We start from the raw sequence: 23,167 nt of genomic DNA on the forward strand, positions 1-23,167 counted from the left end.
ACTATGCAAAGCAGTAGCTAAAAGATGAACTATGCAAAGCAGTAGCTGAAAGCTAGTAAAATAAGCAAAGCAGAATCTAAAATATGCAAAGCTGTAGCTAAAAGCTAGTAAAATAAGCAAAGCAGAATCTAAAATATGCAAAGCTGTAGCTAAAAGCTAAAATATGCAAAGCTGTAGCTAAAAGCTAAAATAACCGCAGCAAGATCATGTATATTGTTTTGTTTTTTCAAGGATATTCAGAAAGTACTATTCGGTTCAACCTTTATTTATACAGGTTAGTCTCATTGAACCTTGAGGACTCGTTTACAAAAGAGATCAGTTTTTAACAAAGATTGATGACAACAGTAGACAATCTTAAAAGAAGGCATACAAGTTTAAAAAAAGGATGAAAATTATGTTTAAAAAACAGCTACATTATAAAGCAATATATAATACTAAAAACGCTACTAGATTTTTTTTTTTAGTGGTTCTAATTTTAACTACTTAAATAACTAGCTATAGTATAAACCTTAGTGGTTGTTACCACAGAAAATGCAACTATATAGTCATTATCATTTAACACATTTTTACACGGATACAATTAAAAAGTATGTGCTGATGATGAATGAAATGGGTTGACTTTTGGAATACAAGTACAGTAATTGAAAACATGAACAAAGTTTTAAGTAGTTGAAAATGTCTTTAAATCATCAGGAAAATCATTCAGCTTTTATTGGAGCAAAAGCTCAGTTATGTCTACCTCAAATAGGAAGCAAATATCAGAACATGGAATTCAGGGTACTTTTTTTCTATTTTTAATCAATGCTGATCCCCATTATTCCAACCCATTAACAACAAAAATAACAAAAAGTTCTTTCAGGGTACGTACGTCTCTTGCCAAGTAGGAAAATCATAAATTTAGTGTTTGGAACCAAGTTCTTTGTTTCTCGTTCTAAAACGGCATCAAGAGGTCACAATGAATGAACGCCGCAAGACGTTTCCTTGCAGATTATGCACAGTCAGCTGAAAAGCTGCTTTCAGTTCCAAGCAACACAGTTGACGTGGAAACAACAATGTTAATGTCCCCACAGCAGCAGGAGGAGAGTTCAGCTGCTCTCCATGCATGAGGTATCCACCTCCTGACTCGCTGTTCTCCGCTGGGACAGATGCAAGATGATTTCCAGGAATCCGGTCTTGTTTTCTGTTCCATTTCTTTCTGACCTGCTCCCTGTGGCTTTGTTTCCGAAATGGAGTTTTGTTGTACGCACGTGACTTTTAAAAACGGTACACACTTGTCGTCTCCTTCCCTGTGTGACGTAAACATCCTGTAACTCGACACCCTGGTCAAGCTTTATGTGCAACAGGGGCTTGTTGTTTCATGCAGCTCTTTGTCTGCCTCATCTTTGTGTTTTTGGAGGAGACATCGGAGGGTCAGGCCTGAAGTCAGAGAAACAGCAGCCAGTAACATTCATTCTCTGAATCTTTCAACCTGTTGTTAAATCCTTTTTGCTGTTTAGACTAAATTTCCACCAACCTCTGGCGTGTCCTCATTTCTTTAGGAAACTGGTTGATGGTGACATACTCTAACCCTTTAGTTCCTTTCTTGACAGCATAAAGATTGCAAAAACAAATTAACATATTGTGATTTAAAAATGCATATAAAGGGAAATCAAGATTATTTTTACATTGTTTTGTAGTTAAACGTGCAAGGAGAAATAAATGATGCTCAATCCACTTGTACTCTTACAGAATCATAGGCATTAACACACAGACTTTTTACTTTTACAAGCTTGTCCTAAAAAAAAAATACAGCAAAAAAGTTTAACTTGCAGTCTTCTCATTTTTAACATTTCTGAAACACACGGAGGCTCCAAATAGTCAAAATCAAGGATATATAAAGTTTGCCATCACTTTTGGGTTCTGTTTACATAAGAAACATTAGTGTTTATTCCATGTTTATAGGTAATAAACAAAAAAGACTGGGTTTACACAAAATGCTGTAGATTTCATGTCAGTCGGGTTGCCAGATAAGAAATTATTAACTGTAGTACTGTTGCTTTAAAATGATGGTAATTTTACAAATTGTATAGGCTGAGTAAGGTGAGATGTGCACTGTTTGGTGAACACATGCACAGAAAAGGAGGAGGAAAAAAAAGATTTTAGATTTATCTGGCAACCCTGATGCAGGGCTCAGCTGCATTCATCATGCATGCAGTGTCTGTCCATGATCACAGTTGCCCAAACAAATGAATACACTAATGCATACATGTCAAACTCAAGGCCCTGGGGCCAAATGTGGCCCTTGTTGACGTCTTATCTGGCCCCCAAGATGTTATTTTAAATGAAAAATACTTTAATCACTTAATTTTTTTCAGTAATCTTTGATTATGATGTTGAAAGTGCAACAGAGAAAGTCAAATGAGACCAATCAAAGTCTTTTGAGGAACTTCAACCAAGAAAATATGTTGGGTATTTAACTTCAGTTAATGTAGGTTCTGAAACCGGCCCTTAGTTTAATAAAGGTTTTAATTTTGGCCCCCTTTTGCAAGTGGGTTTGACATCCCTGCACTAACGTCTCTTTGGACGTTCCCCTGAAAACGTTGGTTACGTACTGTAACCCCAGATTCTATGAATATAGGCGTAGCCCTTTAAGGCTGTCGCTTAGTGGGTTTATCCCGTTATGCGCAAGCATCATACTGAAAAAATTAGTCCACGCCCACCTGCTGTGTGGGCCACACCCGATCCGTATAAATTACATTAAGAGCGGGTAATCTGCTCCCAAATAGCTTAATCTTTTTCTTCAGCTATTCAGGAGCCAGTGAGGCCCGACGCTTAAAGGGCTACGCCTATATTCATAGAATCTGGGGTTACAGTACGTAACCAACGTTCTATTTCATATAGGCTTCGCCCTTTAAGGCTGTCGCTTAGTGGGTTAAGGGCGAAGCGGATGTGGTCCTCGCCTCACTGGGTCCATTCGAACACAGTAAGAACGAAAGCTTGCCCAAAAAACGTCTTGTCACTCAGCTCCCCGTGTGCATAACTACGCATCGCGTAATTGTGTGCCCTACACAGACGCATGTTGTGCAACTATGCGTTCTGACAAAGCATGAATGCCCCGGAGAAAAAACTTCAACGGGGAAGATATTGAAAAGAGGAGGGGGGGGTGGGGCATGAAGCAACTGATTCATGATTGAACAGTATAAACAGATTAATATCAATGAACTGATTATTGAACAATGAACTGATTGGTAACAATAGTCATGAACTGATTAGTGACAATAGAACCAAAATCACAGACACAACTTGTGACTGATAACAACATCTCACACTGTAATGCATGCAGACAGATGTGAGTTAAAACAGAGTTCCATGAGAACAACAATATTCATTCTGTTAGAGCACTAAGGACAGAATGTGTCATGGAACGAGCCGTTACATCACGTAGGTAAAAGCAAATAAATGAGCATGGTGTTGACCATGCAGCCGCAGTGCAAATGTCCTGCATTGACATACCATTATGCAGAGCAGTCGAAGATGCGATACCCCTGGTTGAGTGTGCTTTGAGATTGACAGGAGGCTCTAAATCTGATGCTCTGTAGGCTTCAGAAATGGCCTCACACAGCCAGTGTGACAAGCGCTGGGTGGATAACGGGCGGCCTGCGGACGCATCTCTATAATGCACAAACAGATGTTGAGTTTGACGCATTGCAGCTGTGCGCGCTATGTAACACGATAACGCCCGCACCGGACAGAGAAGATGAAAAGATGCTTCTTCTTCTGATCTGTGGGGGGGAGGGAAGAATCCCTCCAACGATATCTGTCTCGATTTAAAAGAGCTCGTGATGCTTTTAGGCATAAAGGCTGGGTTTGGTCTTAATTCAGCTGAACTACCGTCAGCCTGGATTCTGAGACATGACGGAGCGGCAGAGAGGGCCGATAAATCACTCACCCTCTTAGCGGATGTTAAAGCCAGCAGCAGGGCTGTTTTAAGAGACAAGAATTTAAGTGAAACTTGATCCAGAGGCTCAAAAGGAGCCTTGATCAGGGCTCGCAGGACCAACGTTAAATCCCACTGTGGAACGAGTGGGCGTGAAACCGGCCTATGTCTTTGTACACCTTTTAGAAATCGCTTCATCAGCGGGTGATTAAAAGCTGTTCTGTCTCCGAACCCTTCGTGGCAGGAAGAGATGGCTGCAGCGTACGTTTTAATCGTGCTGAATGCCAACTTCCTATCCATCAGCTGTTGAAGAAAGGACAGCACGCCACCTAATGGACATGAGGTGGCCTCCAGACCTTTCTCTGTACACCAGCGCTGAAAAGCCGTCCACTTTGATGTGTACAGGGCTGTGGTAGATGCAGCGCGTGAATCTTGAATTGTGCGCACTACCTCCTGAGGGAGACCCATCTTCTCTAAGCGGGACCGCTCAGCGGCCAGACCCACAGGTGCTGGCCTATTTCCGGGTAACTCCTGATCGCTCCTCCTGCTTGAAGGAGAGCATCTTCCCTCCATGGCAGTTTCCACGGGCGACCTGACAACAGACGCTGCAGGACTGGGAACCATGGTGCGTTCACGTGCTCGGGAGCTACCAGGAGAGCTGTCAGTCCCTCCTCCTGAACTCGGTTCAGGAACCGTAAAATCAGAGGAGGAGGGGGGAACGCGTACAGAAGCGTTTTGGGCCACGGGCTGTGGGCAAATGCATCCACCCCCAGCGGTGGATCGTCTCGTGGGCTCAGGGAAAACCATAATTGGCACTGAGCGTTCTCTCGCGTCGCAAACAGGTCCACAGCTGCTTTGCCAAACTTCTGCCACGTCTGAAACATCAGGTCTGGATGGAGGGTCCAGTCCGCGTGACGTGGGCCGCCCCTGGACATCACGTCTGCTCCTCTGTTCAGAACGCCGGGTATGTAAACCGCTCTGATGGAAAGCAGGTTTTGGTAAGCCCAACACAGTAGCTTCCGCGCAATGTGTAACATCTGGGCTGAACGCACACCCCCCTGGCGGTTTATGTACGCAGCAGTCACCATGTTGTCTGTGTGAATCAACACGTGTTGATTCTGAAGCACGGGAGCAAAATGTTGAATCACATTCAGCACTGTGCGACACTCCAAAACATTGATGTGGGCTGATGTGCGGTGGGGCCACAGCGCCCCTACTGCTTGAGATAGGCATGTCCCCCCCCCAGCCTGACAGAGACGCGTCCGTGAAGACTGACACGTGTGACGTGGGTCTGCTGACGGGGACTCCCTCTGACAGAGCCAGGATGTTTCCCCAGTGTCGGAGGTCTGCTCTCACGGAGGGAGGGACAGTGATCATCCGTCTCTTTTGTTTTACTGGATCCACACGCAGACGCGCAAACCACCTCTGGAGGCGTCTCATGTGTAACAAACCCAGCGGCACCACTGTGTGAGCTGATGACATCATTCCCAACAGCTTCATGACGGAGACAGCTGTTACCACTTTGCCAGGTCTTACGTGGCGTAGTTGGTTTTTTAGAGTGTCGATTCTTGTTTGTGATAAGCGAGCCGTCATGGTAATTGAGTTTAATTCCACTCCCAGATAAACAATTGTCTGGGCCGGGAAAATCGAGCTCTTCTTCCAGTTTATGGCGAAGCCCAGATTTAGCAGGTGTGATGCCAACACCTGAGCCTGTATCAGCGCTTCCTGTCTGGAGTGAGACAGGAGCAGCAGGTCGTCCAGGTAAAACAAAACTCTCATCCCTGCTCTGTGCAGTGGATGCAGGGCTGTCTCCACGCACTTTGAGAACGTACGAGGCGCGAGGGAGTACCCGAAAGGCAGCCTGTTGTACTGGTACTTCATCCCTTGAAAGGCGAAACGCAGAAATTTTCTGTGTTTTGGGATGATTGGTATGTGAAAATAAGCATCTTTTAGATCGATGGAAACAAACCAGTCGTTTTTCTGGATGTTGTCCAACAGCTGTCTGTTCGTCAACATGTGAAAAGGTCTGTTCATGATCGCTTTGTTGAAAGCTGACAGATCCAGAATCGGTCTCATCCCTCCGGTCCTTTTGGGGACCAGGAAGTAGCGTGAGTAAAACCCTGTGTTTTCCTCCTCGTTGGGAACTCTTGAGATTACACCTTTTATCAGAAGCTCTTGGACTTCTGCATTTAAGGCTGAGACTTGGTCTGGTGATGACAGGACCGTCTCTATAACTCCTCCGAACGGAGGGGGTCGGGTTGCAAACTGCAGCGTGTAACCCTTGCATAACACTCTGTCCATCCATCTGTCCGGTGAGCATGTTTTTAGCCACTCTGCGTGACGTTCGTGGAGTGGACGTGCGTTTAAATGATGTGCCGTGTTTTGAACGGACGTCATCCAAAACTCCGCCTCGACCGCCGTCATGCGTCGCGGAAAAGTTTTCCGCGTGACCCAAGGCGAGGCTTCCTCGAAAGGGCTGTTCTGCGCGCGCCCGTGCGCTGTGTCTGGATCGCAGACCAACCTTCATGTCCGGGCGGGGCGGTGTGCGCTGAGGCGAGGCGTGTGTCAGCTGATGACGTCGAGAGGCTGCACGTTTAACGTCGCTGTGCGAACGTTGAGAGGTGGAGGGCGTGACGTCATCAACGCCGTGCTGTCGAAGTGAAGGTTGTGAGCCTCGCGGGAGCGCACGTTTCCTCTGGAGGGACGCGCGCCGCTCTCGCTGAGGGCGGGGCCCGTCATTGGATTCATTCAGCTGTCTCACGCTTATGCCGCCGTGAGCTGCTGATCGCTGAGACGCGATGGATGACGGCCACTCGCGTTCATTCAGGAGAGGCGTGTGTTGTTTTTGCTGAGAGCGGGGACCTCCACCGGACCCGGCCTGCGGTCCCACATTTATCCCGATGTGAGCCGGTGGGCGCCGGGCAGCTGTGCGTGCATCATCAACACAGCGCCGTTTGGATGGAGGCTGCTTGTCTCGCTCGGATGCGCGTTTAACACCGTTTGGGTGGTGATCGTGCGGGTCTGATTGACAACAAGTTATTTCGCTTACCGTGGTGTCACGTGAGCGTCTGGGCATGTGAAGGAGCGGCGGTGGGTTTAAAAAACCTTTATTTAAGGCCACCGGCTCTCTCTGTGTGGAGGATGTGCGTGTAGCGGCTGTGAGCTCATCCGAACTTACAGACTGGCTAAAAACAGGCATTTTGATCTTTGAAAAATCATTTATTTCACTTCCTGTTTCATTCATACACACATCCTCCGCAGACCGTCATTTCTTAAACCTTCTCCCTCGTGAGCTCTGCGGTTTGTTTGCCCCGAGCGCCGTCTGCAGGCGATCTCTGGGGAAACGCTGAAGTGCAGGCTGCCGGACTGAGGAGGGGTGGTCTCTGGCGGGCGGGGCTGGTGGTGGGGCTGGGCGAGACGAAGCTGCTGCTGCCGTGGAGCGTCGATGTTTCAGCCTCTGCTCTCGGCGGTCTCTCCAGCGGGCTGGGGGACGGGATGAGCCGCGCGGCTTGATGAGATGGCGTACCGCTTCCGACATCTCCTCCGACTGCTTCGAATTTGTGAGCATGGTCGTCAAGCTGCTTCCGAACAGCGCGTCCGATGAGATGGGGCCCTCAATCAGGTCCTTGTGCAGCTTTTCCGGCAGCAATGGAGAGTGACGGAGCCAGATGGAACGTTGGATTACCGTCATCCACGCTGCAATCCTCGACAGGCAAACCGTGGAAGTGGCGCACATGTTGAGGACGGCGTCTGCCGATTTACACAGGGAGCTCTTTGTCTCCTCCGGCAGGTCTGAGGCCTCCAGCCTTTTCGACATGCTAAATGCTAACAGCGCCACGTTGTTGTTAGCCGCGGCCGCCTGAAAAGCACATTGGTGGGCTCTGTTGGAGAGCGTGGTCGCCACCTGGTCGTGTTTCCCCGGAGGGACGGGACGCTTCTCCAGCCTGGACATCTTCGCTCCGAAGGCTTCCGCGAGGCTTGGCTCAAGGGGGGGTACCGAGGGATAGCCCCGCTCGGTGAACCCCTCCACTCTGGTGATGGGGGCGTAAGTGGAGACGGGCGCCCTTAACCTACCAGGACCGGCTGCGGCCTCGTTCCAGTACGCTGTCACCGCTGGAAAACGAGGCCAAATGGGATCAGGACGGCGAGCCGGCGTGGAGCCAAACCTTCCCGCAAGATCATCCGATCTGAGCGGGGGGGGTGAGGGGACGGAGAGCCCCTTTACGCTAGCAGCTTCCCGGATAATGGCGGGCAGCTCCGAGAGGAGCGCGCCCACGGCAGGGAGCGATGTTGTCGCTGAAGCGGGAAACCCCGGGGGAGTCGAGCATCCGCTCGGCCTCCCTCTTTCCAACACTGCACTCCCCGGGAGGGAACGAGCGTCGGGGCTGCTGCTAGCGTCACCGGTCCCAGAGGAATCATCCGATTCACTCCGAGAGCCGGCGTCGAAGAAATCCATGGCGTCGTCCAGCGAACAGTCTCCCGCCACGGACAGGCAGTCCTCGATGGTAGCCTTAAACAAGGCTGCTCTCCTCTGCCTTTCCTCCGGTGGAAGTTCGTCACAGAGGCGGCAGGAGGAAGCGCGAGCGACGTGGCGGGGACCCAGGCATCCCTCGCAGGTGTCGTGCCGGTCGAAGCTAAGCAAGTAGCCGGTCTTGCAGGAGGGACACAAGCGGATGGTGCTGGAGCTGGACATCTCGACGAAAGGTCAGTTGTTCTTTTATTGTATTTAGCTTGCTGAAGAAAAATGGGAGCAGATTACCCGCTCTTAATGTAATTTATACGGATCGGGTGGGGCCCACACAGCAGGTGGGCGTGGACTAATTTTTCAGTATGATGCTTGCGCATAACGGGATAAACCCACTAAGCGACAGCCTTAAAGGGCGAAGCCTATATGAAATAGAATCTCAGAAACCTTCTGTGTTGGAGTGAACGAGGGTTGTCGTGTAAATGAACGTCCGAACCGCAGCCGAAAAGTTGCAGCTTCACTCAAAAGATGTTGTGCAAACAGGGCCTAAATGTGTTGTTCTATTTGCATTCCTTTGTGTCCTTTTTTTTTTACATTTCTGTTTTATTCCAGCTTTAACATACAAATGAAGGGGGTGGGGGGTGTCGCCTGTTCTCAGGTTCACCTGTTGGGTGCAGGGATCCTATTTCACATACCACCCACATAAACATGCAAAATGTAACAATGAGTTAATGGCAGTAGTGTATGACAAAGTTTTTCACAAGCAGATTTTGTGCAACAACAGCAAAAAAAACTAGTCAAATGCTAAAAATGGCAAAATTCTAGCTAGATGCTAAAAGTAACAAAGTTACTAGTTAAAAGTAGCAGAGAAGCCATGAGAAGACGAAAGTAGAGCATCTGTTCTGTAGCAGATATCAAAGAGAACAATGTATTTTGGGGTAAATTGAGGAGATCTCAAATGTAATTATGAAGAATATATTTGTAAAAAAAAAAATAGACTTTAAAAAAAAATTTATTAATTTTTTTAAATAACCTCTATAAAGTTACTAAACTAAAAGTCCCATCACTCTTCTGTGTGACCTAAACATTATGATGTATAAGAGCAAAATACGAGGAAGAATTTTAATTGCAAAAAGCGTACGAAGAAAGAAAAAAACTCTGGAAAAACGATATGAATGCTGACTCAGCATTTGCACCGTACTGTATACCTGAATAAAATAATGCTTTAGTAGAATGCATTGGGTTATATTTTCTTAAAGCCATGTTTATACAGTAATGTTAGTTTCTTGATTTATTTTCAGTCCTGTACAAAAGCCCAGTCTCTCCTGGCTTAATAAAACTTCTCACCCTTTAACAAGCACTGGGATATTTGCAATGAAATTAAAACAAGTCAGTCTAGATAGACAGTTTTGTTTTATGTTCTATAACAGTGCACACCCTCCCCACATCAACCAAAAAAAAAGAGGTTCACTTATGCCCGTAATTAAAATGTCACTCCCCACCAGGCTTTTGTTTATTTCAGCTCAAGATGGAGAGGATTCATCTAGTGGGAGGAAAATAACTGCACTGTACCACATTGATTGCAAGCGCTCTGTCTCTTTTTCACCATGTCAGGGGCAGACAGAAGGTTACTTTATGTTCTAGTCTCCTTGTATTCACCATGCAGCCCACCTCTTGAAGTTTCATCAGGTCTGCAGATGCAAAGTGAGGACCGATAGTTTCGCATGTACGGTAAACTTTGCAGTTAAACACAGACACACCCTGGTTTAAGTCTTGCTTCAACACATACACAAGGTTTGATTTGTCTTTTGATAGTAAACAAAACCAAGCCCTAAACGTACAAACCGGATTCCAAAAAAGTTGGGACACTAAACAAATTGTGAATAAAAACTGAATGCAATGATGTGGAGATGGCAAATGTCAATATTTTATTCGTAATATAACATAGATGACAGATCAAAAGTTTAATCTGAGTAAATGTAACATTTTAAAGGAAAAATATGTTGATTCAAAAGTTCAGTGTCAACAAATCCCAAAAAAGTTGGGACAAGTAGCAATAAGTGGCTGGCAAAAGGAAATTGAGCATATAATGAACAGCTGGAAGACCAATTAAAACTAATTAGGTTAATTGACAACATGATTGGGTATAAAAAGAGCTTCTTAGAGTGTCAGTGTCTCTCAGAAGCCAAGATGGTAAGAGGATCACCAATTCCACCATTGTTGTGCAGAAAGATAATGCAGCAATACCAGAATGGTGTTACCCAGCATAAAATAGCAAAGACTTAAGTTATCATCATCAACCGTGCAGAACATCGTCAAAAGATTCAGAGAATCTGGAACAATCGCTGTGTAATAATAATAATAATAATGTCATCACAATGTCAGCACTGTATGTTTCCATACAATGGCGAAATTAGTCTCTGCATTTAACCCATCCACCACCAGGTGGTGCAGTGGGCAGCTATTGAAAGCGCCCGGGGGACATTTTGGGAATTAGACGTGCTGCCCAGAGACGCCACGTGATGTGCAGTGACTGGGGATCGAACCTGGGACTCTCGGGTCCCAAGCCGGCTGCCCTGCCTCTACACCATCTCGGCCCCAAGGATCAAGGCCGTAAAACTCTACTGGATGCTCATGATCTCCGGGCCCTTAAACGTCACTGCACCTCAAACAGGAATGCCACTGTCAAGGAAATAGCAGAATGGGCTCAGGAATACTTCCAGAAAGCATCGTCAGTGAGCACAATCCACCGTGCCATCCGCCGTTGCCAACTGAAACTCTACAGTGCAAAAAGGAAGCCATTTCTAAGCAAGCTCCACAAGCTCAGACGTTTGCACTGGGCCAGGGGTCATTTAAAATGGAGTGTGGCAAAATGGAAGACTGTTCTGTGGTCAGATGAGTCACGATTTGAAGTTCTTTATGGAACACTGGGACGCCATGTCATCTGGACCAGAGATGACAAGGATAGCCCAAGTTATCAACGCTCCATTCAGAAGCCTGCATCACTGATGGTATGGGGTTGCATGAGCGCTTGTGGCATGGGCAGCTTGCATGTCTGAAAAGGCACCATTAATGCAGAGAACTATGTTCAGGTTCTAGAACAACATATGCTCCCATCTAGACGTCATCTCTTTCAGGGAAGACCCTGCATTTTTCAACACGATAATGCCAGACCACATTCTGCAGCAGTCACAACATCATGGCTACGTAGGAGAAGGATCCGGGTACTGAAATGGCCAGCCTGCAGTCCAGATCTTTCACCTGTAGAGAACATTAGGCGCAACATAAAGAGGAAGGTGCAACAAAGAAGGCCCAAGATGACTGAACAGTTAGAGGCCTGTATTAGACATGAATGGGAGAGCATTCCTATTTCTAAACTTGAGAAACTGGTCTCCTCTGTCCCCAGACGTCTGTTGAGTGTTGTAAGAAGAAGGGGGGATGCCACACAGTGGTAAAATGGACTTGTCCCAACTTTTTTGGGATTTGTTGACGCCATGAAATTTGGAAACAAGATTTTTCCCTTAAAATGATACATTCTCTCAGTTTAAACTTTTGATCTGTGATTTGTGTTCTATTCTGAATAAAATATTAGATGTTGGCACCTCCACATCATTGCATTCAGTTTTTATTCACAATTTGTTTTGTGTCCCAACTTTTTTGGAATCCTGTTTGTTGTTTATTGCCTTTAGCATAACTTTTCCGTCACTAACTACGATTGTGGACTCATTTAATTAGGTCTAGCAGGAATGCATATCGCCCACCTTTTCATGTCAGAGTTTTAGAATAAGATCATCTCTTTATGAGAAACAATGGGGTTATATCTAGAGCCCAACCTGTATGGAAATTTTGGCTATCACCGATGACAATATTGGGAGGGGCAGGCTAATGCTGATAACTGATATAATGGCTGAACATTTCTGAAGCAAGTGGAGCGGGGCTTGTTTAGTTAGCGCAGCTGTTAGCAACCATGAAGCTTTGCAAATCAGATCCACGCTATACCTAGACCCACACTAGGTTTACAAGTGGTGCACTGGTCATAAACAGTCTTCCTAACGTGCATTCAGTTTCTATCTTCCACTATTCACCATAAAGTTATCAAGCGTTTTACATAAATATAAGTTAAACAAAGAAATGCACTACCATGTTCATTGTTTAAACAGTCAGTCACATATGGTGAAGGTCTAATTAGTACCGACTGCAGCAGTGGTTTATTGTTTTCTTTGCAGAGAAGTAAAGATTTCAGACAAATAATGCATTTCATTGTGGACAACAAAGATAACGTTACTAATACTTCTATTTTTACCACTACATTAAGATCTATTGTTCTGGATAAAGTTAACAAGGCAGTAGCCTATGCTAGGTTATCTAAACCTTAGCTTGCTAACTTGAGAGGCTAATGACAAGTGGGTTGGCGGATTGATGAGAATTAATTATTGTTGATTTTTATTTTATTTTACAGATCAGTTAAAATAAACTTAACATGCTGTGTTCATCAAAATACACTACACAGTATTGCCCCCTGCTTCGGCTGTGCTGAAAGTGAAACTTAAAGTGAATGGCTGTGACTTGAAAGTAGTCCTCATGTGCCCTCTGCTGGATACATTGTACAATTACTGTTGGTTCCCAGCACTTTAGGGGTGAAAATTACAAGTGTTTATATCAGCGCATAATGAGACAATTCTCACAGATACCGATATGTCCCAAAACGCATATATCAGCCTAAAAACATTGGCCCTACTGATATATCGGTCAGGCTCTAGTTACAGCTAATTTGGACAAACTTGGAAAATAACATTGCGTGTGATCTGTTGGCACTCAATTGAAGCTTTGCAAACGACTGTCAGCTACTTCCACATTAGGTGGAATATCTCGGGACTCAATATCTGTAAAATTCATTTAGTTATGGCAATTTTGGGTAGAAGTGACCAAACCATTTTGAATTGGATTGATTTGAAAAGTCAATCAATACAGATGTTCATCAAATGATTTTGTTCTGAAGTTTCATGAAATCGGTTCAGTGATTTATGAAATATTTTGGTAACAGTACAGACAAAAAAAAATCGCTTCATCTTTGCCTTATGTGGCAAACAACACATAAATGCTGATGATGGGGTGAAGGCCAAGATTATTCAGCAAAATCATGCATAAAATTCTAAAGCTCTGGTTTTTGAGGGTCCATTCTGGCGACGCATCAGAGGCCCTGCTACTTCCTGAATGGAGAGTGGGACTCGAAGCCAAGAAGTCTGAAGGGAGAGTGTGTCTTTGATTCCCCCGAGACGGGAAGTGGAGAACAGAAAACACAGAGCGGAGAGCCAGGCTGTGTCTCGAAGCCCGGGCATCCTGCCTCTCCCAGCTAGGGACCTCTCCACACGTTTCCACCAGCTGCCCATGTAAGACAAGCCAGGCTCTGTGTGGAGCACTCGTCTGTCTGCATCGCCTTGGTGGAACATGGCTCCACTCTTTCAGCAGGTTACTTATTTCTCATTAGAATTCGTTTTATGTGAATATTCTCCAAAGACTGTACCAAAACAAGGAGCAGTTGGAGTTTAGTAACTTCATGCTGTACAGTACTCATTAACTGAGTAGAACCACAAGGCTACATTAGTACCGCTAGTTTTGTATTGATTCTAGAGTTGTTCAATAACGGGAGGATCATAATATTATCCACTTTATTGCCCACCACCAAAGGTGAAGTCTGAGGAATAATGTTTTTGCTCTTCTCTGTGCATGTTCATTTGTCAGATGTCTAAATAATATTCCACCGACTTTGAGAAAACGCAGTTACTGGAGTAATTCTAAACACTCTTAACTACATTTAGGTAAATTTACTTTCAGAAGATAATTTTTTTTTTTTTTTTTGTGAAATATACCAGAAAATATGCATTCCTTCAAAGGTTGCTAAGCCTTAAATTAATCACGACTTGGCCCATTTGGAGCTTTATGGTAAATGCATCACATCCATCACTGTCTGCTTTTGCACCCTGCGTGTTGGGAACAGTTTTGACTCCATCTTCACTCCCTAATTCACAGTCAGCCCAAAACCTCTCACGTCCTGTTTCAGCCATGTTCCCACCATCCAGACATGATCCAGAAACATGAGTGTTTTAACAAGTCAAGCAGCAGAGCCTGGCAGGAGACCGGGCAGCAGAAGCCAAACTAATGGTCCTCTCAGGTCTTCTCTGATTGAGCTGCATACTTCTGGTTATGAGGCTGATTTTTGTGCACTGAAGTCATGGTTGGCATATTTACCAAATTATCCAAGGAAGTTTCATTTTTCTTTTCAGTCTTTTAGTGTTTGAGCTGTCAGCCAAGGTTCAGGAAGCCCACAAGAGCAACTAAAATAGTAGCACTGTTCAACAATGTTCAGTCAGGTCATCTGGATGGTTTTTTTTCTTCTTTTTTTTTTTTTCTGAGACATTTCATCCTTCATCCAAAGGACTTCTTCAATCTGAGGAGCCACCAATAAACTGAATCCCACAAATGGCACACTCCCATAGTGGGGGTGGGGGGGAAACCCAGTTTGCCGGCGCTAAGATGGCCTCTGGAACCCTCCCTCTCCCCCGTCAACTCCTCTGAGACATGCCAAAGTGATTCAAATCATCAAAGTTCTTGCTCAATAATCCAGGTAAAAATCCAACCATGTTCAGTCAGGTCATCTGGACTGTTTATTTTTTTGCTGAAATGTTTCGTCTTTCATCCATAGGACTTCTTCACCAACAAACTGAATCCCACAAACAAAAGTAGCACTGTTCATTATGTATTCATACACATTATCAGAGCGCACTGTAGGTTTTAATTTTCTCCCAATGCGAAGGAGAAAAGGCAACGTTGACAGATGCTCAACTCCGCACAAAATCTAACAAGACTTTTCCATTAACGGTTGGAGTCAACTTAGGGTGGGCCGAGATGGGGTAGATGTAGGGCAGCTGACTTGAGACCCGAAAGTCCCAGGTTTGATCCCCAGCCATTCCCACATTGTCATGGTGTCTCTGAGCAGGACACCTAATTCCTAATTGCTCCCCGTGCGCTGGCATAGCTACCCACTGCTCTACGTAGGTGTATCCCAGGTGGGTTAAATGCAGAGAACCAATTTCGCCATTATGGGAACATACAATGATGACAACACATACCACCTTATTATTAGTCAGACTGTTGGCAAACATCTTAAACCACTGATTGGATTTTAATGAAACTGTCAGAAAATAATCATTGGATGAACATCTGTACCCAAGAAACTTTTGAATTCAATCCCATTCAACTCAACATAGAAACTACAAAGAATGTCTTCACCTCAGCCAATTTAGCAAATATTGAGCTCAACTGGGTGTGGTAATAACCTAACCTAACATACAGTCTGGGCACAACACGTTGGATGATGGGTGCCAACACTAATCAACCTTATTCTACACAAAAATGGTGAAACCACAATAAATTTTACAGATACTTAGCTAAAATTTGGTATAGTAGTAGCTGACAGTCATTCACAACGCACACTCCAAGCTCTTACTGATCATGTGAGGTTTCACAGTAATACATCAGCGTCTTAAACTGGCAGGAAAGTCAATGGGCAATATGCATTTCTTCATATACTGATTTATTGTGTCCTGTTTTTAATCTTGTTTTGTCTTGTGAAGCACCTTGGTCAATGCAAGGCGTTGTTGGAAGGTGCTATAGAAATAAAGTTTATTATTATTATTTATTATATAATGCTTAGTCTTTGCACATTTTTCTTCCTATTTTGAGCAGCTATCAGTGTCATAATGTTGTTGGTTTAACACACTAGAGTGCAGTTGTGTTGATGGATTTGTTCTCCAGAGGATCAGAGAGGCTCAACAAAATCAGATAACCACATTTCCTTTTTTCCAGAGCTATATTTGTTTGTGTGACCGCTCTGGACGGTACATTTACTTTAGCTCAGCGACTGCAACAAAACAGAAGACTATGTCCCATGGCGAGCTGCCAATGAGTCGTACGTGTGAAACTGTAATCTCTACTTCTGAACAGTCCCCCCTCACTTTTATAGCTTTGTGCAAGGCACCACCAGTCAGGATTAGCAGTAGCTTTTATTAAAATTGTGCACCAGTGTAAGTGTATTGCATTAAATGACTAAAAGCTGCACAAACTGAGCTCAGGAAATATGCTAAAAATAAATGACACAACAATAACACAGATTGTTTGAAAGAAATTGAGGTTGATGTCAAAGTACAGTCAGACTCGGATCATCCTAATCCTTGCTCCTAGAGTTGTTTATATGGATGAATGAGTGTCCTGTTAGTGTTTTTCACTTTTTTTTTTACTTGTCTGGAAAAAAAATTGTATTCGGAGCATGTCCTCCTACAGCTTTTCATCAACTGAGGCTTGAGCCAAGTCCTTACTTGCTTTCAGTAGTTGTATAAACTCACAGTTGTATAAACTGGAATCATTTATTAGTCAATAGTTAATAACTTCCTGAAGTCAAAAGTCATAGATTTAGTGTGGAAAATAACAATTAGAATGGAGACAAATGGTGAAAATGGGAGACCTTTTTTCACTGTATTGTAACACCCTTCTCTATTTCAAGACTGATTTCATTCAAATTGTTGTTCTTATCACTTACAGTAACTGTGTTTTTAGTTTTCTTTTGGACAAATATGAAATGATCAGAAAATCCACAGTCTTCAAGATAAGTAAAATGATATTGACTCTATTGTCTGTTGTTTCTCTTTTTGGGGAAAAATGCCCAGTCAAACTTTCTGCTATTTTTTTGCCACACTTCTGTTCCGTTAGCCATCAGCTACAGTTTTTCTAATAATTACGAGTGCAAATCTCAGTGTCTGGCGATTCAATTCGATTCCGATTTTTGGTTTCACGGTTCGATTGAAAAACGATTTTTGTTTCAGAAACAATTTTTCTATTGAAATGGTCATACATTTTGTTTAAATTGTGTAACTGACAAGATGAAAAGATTAAACAACAATGTAAACAGAATATTTATTTAAAACATTAATTTTAGGTTCCTTACTGTATCAAATATTTTGGCATCATTTTATATTTATACCAAAAATGGGAACAAATACAGGAGTGCATAAAATTCTGTAACTTAAATTACTAATAGTAGGTTAGCTTAGATGCCTGGCTTTTTCTAAAATAAAATGCAAATCTAGGAACAAATAATTCATCCAGCCATCATCCATTATCTTTACCTACTTCTTCCTTTTTGGGTCGCGGGTGTCACTGGTGCCCATATCCAGCCATCACTGCGAGAGGCGGGGGTCACCTGGACAGGTCTCCAGTCCATTACAGACAAATAATTTAAAATATGTAAATACAAAAATAAACGGACTTCAGCCTCCCATAGTGCATTAACCTTTAACTCAACATAAAATACAGACTTCAGTTTTTTTTAAACCATAATCCTCTTAACATTTGCTATATTTTCAAAACTTAACCTAATGTGAAATATACAGACTTCACAGTCTTAACCATATTGATTCATATTTGGTAAATCTTTAACAAAATTTCAAAACCTGTGCAAGTTTGCACAAAAACTCTTCTGAACTGTAATAATTTATAAACCATCTAAACGGTATCATTTAGAACTGGCTTCAGTCAATGTCTCATCTGGCCTCTTTAACCTGTTAAAAAGACAAGTTTTTTGTATAACTTGTCTATATAAGTTTTTGTATAACATGAGATAAAACTGTTGCCCTTTGAGCTGCACCTGGTTCATTAATCAGAGCATCTCCTACTTTTTTCTTTGTTTCATGGTGGTGTTGTGGCACTGCTTTAACGTTTATGTCGCTAAAAAAGCTACGTGAAGGAATAACGTACGTTGGGTACAGCATATTAAAAATGAACCTAAAGCCCTCACTTTCGATTGAGCCGTTTGCTCGTAAATCTTTGTGATATAACAAGTGATGGAGTGGGGAAATCTTCACAGCTCTTGGGGAATTACGTAGCTTGAAGTTCCAAAATGCTGTACCGCAATTTTATTTTACACTTCTTGCAAACAATCGTGCTCATGTCGAACTTTGTTTTTCCCCAGAACATTGTAGAATCCGAAATGACTTTACACAGACTTTAGACGACGAAGGAGCGGGTTGACTCGCGCCGTCCTCCTGCTCCATGCTATCGGACCCCTTTCAGATAAAGGGAGCTGGCTATTAACTTAGCTTGCTGTACGGTGGCCTACAAGGCCAAATTCTATGGTGACGGGTGGACACGTAATGCCATATGCAGTACACTTGGGAGTAGGAGCGGAAAGAAATAAAAACACATTTTAAAATTGATTTGGGGGCTTTTAGAATCTATTCAGCATCGTCAGGACTAAGAATCTAGATTATTTAACAAATCAATTTTTTTCTGCACCCTTACCATTAATATCCCCTCTTTTTGCTGCGTATACCTTGTGTTTTGCTAACATAGCTACTTTTTGCTAATTTTAGCAGCCGTCCTGCTCCTTTTTAGTTTTTAGGTTTTGTTCTGCATAATCCAACTGTTTTATGTTCATTTCAGCTTCTGTTCTGTTAAAATATTAACCCAAGGATTAACTGAGTTATATCAATGTTTTTTTCTTGTCAGATTAAATCATGTAATATTGAAATGATACACTCAAAAAAGTAAAAGTAATAAAAAGCCTCTGCAGGATCCGTGCTCCTTGAGTTCTCCAGTTTGTCAACACGTCTAATGGTTGCCACTGAAGATGGGATGAAGAAAGACTGACCATAAATCACATGATCCCCCTCCCCTAATCTAACCCTCAGGCAGAGGTCAGGCCAGGCCTTTTCTTTATGACCCTCTTAAGGCAGTCGAGCAAAGACTCAGTTGACGTCATCTACCAGCTGTTCATGTCATACTAATTATTTAAACCTAAACTTTGTTGTTTTATTTTATCAGAGCTTAATGCTCTTCAGTTGTTCATAAGAAAAACTGCATTGGATTTCTTGTCTGCACACTATTCATTAAATCTCCAACATTAACTCAGCCTGTATTGGATAAACTTTGGGAGATCCTCAAGGACCGAGTGATTTTATGTTCATTAACCTTGTGTTTTTTTATTTTCCTCTCCATTGTGAACCATATGGCTGTTTTTAAGTATGACCAGTTAATTTAGATGCAGTCTTATGGCGCTTTGCCACTATCTCAACTCTCATCAGACACCGCACCAGTTATGGCCTGCCCACAGCTGGCACCCACCCCCACTCAGCCCAGTTTATGAGACCATCTTATTTGTGGTTCCAAGCGAACTGCTCCCAGGTGATGATTATGATGTAAGCAGGCAGCAGCTGTTGATTGCCCAGCGGAGCTATGTCACTGGATGACCCACCCAGCACATACATGTCAAGTCTTATGGATCTTCCATAAATTATATGTATTTTCCCCCATTTTTCATGACAACGGACGTACAGAGAAAGTCTTATGGATTTTTGAAAAACTCCGCTTCAAATTTATTTTTAAAGTCTCAGAGCCAACACGCCTCCGCCACAGCATCCATCTCCCCCACGTATTGCGCGAGAGCACTACGGATTTTGTAATTAATTTTACAGATTTCTGAAGGTTAGTATACAAGTAAACATCCCAAGTGGTTGACGTGTACTGCAAAGTACATCTGAACCACCATTTCCTGTTTGATCGTCACATAGCGTGTGGTTAGTTTGTGCATTTTAGTTTTTGGTTCAGTTTGGAAGCTCCAAAAACAGTGCTGTGGACCAGTGATGATGTCCAGACCTTTCTGTATTTTTTGGTGGATCCGAGGGATCGGCACAAGTTGGATGGCGTTACAAGAAACTGCCTACTTTGCGTTGACGATCCTGCCAAAAGAGCAGTGACAATTCACCTACACCCGAGAAGAACTGATGACGAGAACTGAGTTGAATCGTGCTTAGAGTATCAATGAAGCGGCTTTATTGTTGTAAGCTGCAGAGTTGCAGTGTTGCAACACAAAACAGTAATTAGTTTATTCATTTTCTTTTTTTCCAATTGTCAGCCTGCATCATATACAGTATTGTGCCATTGTGGTGCTAAAAATACAATTATTGCCTCATTTTTGCAACAGCTCAGGGATACTCATCACATGTGGGTTTATTTTCTGAAGCTGGCAGCTGATCATATAAAAGTGATCCGGCAGAATGAGCTTGTTGAGCTGAGCAGCTAAAGTCTGAAATAAAGGCCATCTGTGACAAAATGTGTTACACACAGTACTCCCAGAGCCATCTCGTTATCCTCTTAGCAGCTCTGATCCTGGAAAATTCTGTGATCTTCCAAAGACTGAGGAGACCATTGACCACACAGGCGTGCAGCGTAGTTAATCGATAACAGACACGACAGTCTGTTTGTTGCTACTGCTGCAAAGAGACGAGTCATAATTTATAGCCACTGTTGACCTTTATTCAGAAGCTGTCAATAAAAAAAAAAACAACCTACAAATCGTTTTATTTTCCAGGACTGGATGTTGAGCTTTAAGGCTTGTTGAGTCTTGACTGAGAAGAGTCTTTAGCGTTGAAACGATGCCTAACCATGCAATAAGTTAAGTTAGTTTTTGTTAAAACAGTTTTGAGTGGCTGTGTTTTGGTTTCCTCGTTTTGCAATATACGGTGCAGCATAATGTATAGTATATAGATTTGAACCTTAATCCATTGTATTTTTTTTACAAAGCACCTAATTAAAAAAAAAAAAAAAGATCAGCAGTGGTGGCAATATTTAGGCGCACCTGGATGTGTTTGGATTATGATTCAAAGAGGGCTGAAATGTGATTATAAAATAAAATCCAGCGCATTAAACCTATTCAAAGTTCTTTATTGTCATTCTCATCACGTGGTACATGAGGTGGAACGAAAATGTGTACTCAAGGTCCCATTTACATCCAACAATAGCAAAAATATAAATTGTAAAAGAAACCGTAATAAGGGTCTAAGATATAAACTAAGAAATACGCTAAACACTAATAGTGCAAAACGATATGCCAAACAACAGCACGAACATGAGTCTGTGTCAGTAGATGAGTATGAATGAATGCAGCAGCATGAAATAATCAGCAGCATGGATAATCAGCAGCACATATCACCATTGAAAGTGGCATTACAGTGATTTATTTTTTTTTTTAAACAATTTAAAAAAAATTAGAACTAATGAACAAACGTAGTCAAAAATGTTGTCTATAAAGATATCTGCCATCTGTTTCTTCTTCTTGGAAAAGACTTGCACATGGATCAGCTTTTGTCAACATACTTTTTCCCATCAACTTTGTAAAAGTCAATACTTCCCACCACTGGCTTTCAATCCAGAATGAGCTGTTTGTTTCTGTCAGCCTTGTCCTCCCTCCGTGTGCACACCAAAACCGATCTGGAAGCTGTACTTCCTCACTTCAGTGTTTTTCTTTTTGCGTTTCTCAAACAGACTTTAATGAATAATCTATTTCAAAAATATTTTAATTCTGAAATGTTTGTGTTTACATTTTGATGCATCAAAAATAGATTATACCCCTACCCCCATTAGTGTTGAGCAGGGCTTAATTTGTAGACCGATCGATGCCGGAATGCAAATGGCAGGCGGACCGGTGGGGATGGGAGGTCTGGGTGTCCTCTCCCAGAAAATTTTGAATAAAGTAGATGCAATTTCCTGCATTTTTGTGTATTTTAACAGGTTGTTGTCTACGTTTATCTACATTTGTAAACACTCCACTTCTGTCAAACATCCTACCCCCCCACCCCCTTACTTGACGGTCCGAGCCCAACACTGTCCCTGCTCGTTGTTGTCCGGCTCCGCATGTGAAACCTCCAGGCGCCTTCTCCGTCAGTTCATGGCTGCTGCCTGTTGGGTCCTGCCCGCATACGACTGCCTGGTTAGCTCGGCATTCGTCCCCAGCACTCTTTTAGGGGTGGAGATTGTTTTTAAGGGTAGACACAGAAATGAAACTTGAAGGGGTAGCTCACATGCCCGTAAGTGGCTGTTGTGTTTTAAAATGAGTGTTTATGTAAATGAGTCCTCAAGGCTCAATGGGATTTACCTGTCTAAATAAAGGTTGAATGAATGTAGTTATTTTCAGTTTACATATTCAATATAAGTTTTATTCATTCAAGGCAGTCATATTTGTTCATAACTTTAGTATTAGTAAGCCTGAGAGTTACCGGATCTATGCAAACCGTTAGCGGAACGCACCCTGTCAAAATAAGAGAGTTCCCCGATCCTGTTCCAACAGGAGCTGGCTCAAATTAAGCCCTGTTGTTAAGCCACTGATAAAACTTTTGCATTACCGGTATATTAATCTGTGAAACGGGTGGAAAAAATGTTTTGTGTTAAAAGCTTTAACTTGTTGTTGTAGAAAAAAATACTGATTCACAGACGATCAGGTGTAGACTTCATCAAACCTTTAATTTAAGAAAACAGTTTCACAGAAAGTCAAAACATCAGTTTGAGTCTGCCTGTTCTGCTGGTTTTGAGCTGTCCCTACCTTACGAAGTTACATCGGTTGTTTAAATAGTCCCACAGATTGAGGAAAAGATGAACGTATCTGGCAACCCACATAGATTGACACAGACGGACAATTATCACACTTAACATAATGTTCAGTTTCATTATGACAGAGTCAAATATGGCATTATGAACTGTACAGGAAAATAATGTACAAAACATAAACATGGCAACGTACCAGAAAGCAGATGAATAAATATACTTCCTCACACTGGTAATCTTTGCATTGGATGTGTAGCAGAGGTTTGGAGCATTCAGCACTGCTGTAAATGCTGCTGATGTTTTTTTTTTCTTCTTTCTTTCACTTAACAGCCAAGCTGACCTCACGTTATGTGAAG

The 23,167-nt window shown here is 42.9% G+C and overlaps 1 protein-coding gene across 1 annotated transcript in view; it reads left to right on the forward strand.

Moving 5' to 3' along the window:
• The window catches only part of cables1 (Cdk5 and Abl enzyme substrate 1), a 38,023-nt gene that overhangs the window by 1,333 nt on the left and 13,523 nt on the right, over nt 1–23,167 (forward strand). The window lies entirely within an intron of this gene.

Source organism: Nematolebias whitei, chromosome 9 (assembly GCF_014905685.2).
Source record: "Nematolebias whitei isolate Nwh7 chromosome 9, NemWhi1, whole genome shotgun sequence".
NCBI lineage: Eukaryota > Metazoa > Chordata > Actinopteri > Cyprinodontiformes > Rivulidae > Nematolebias > Nematolebias whitei.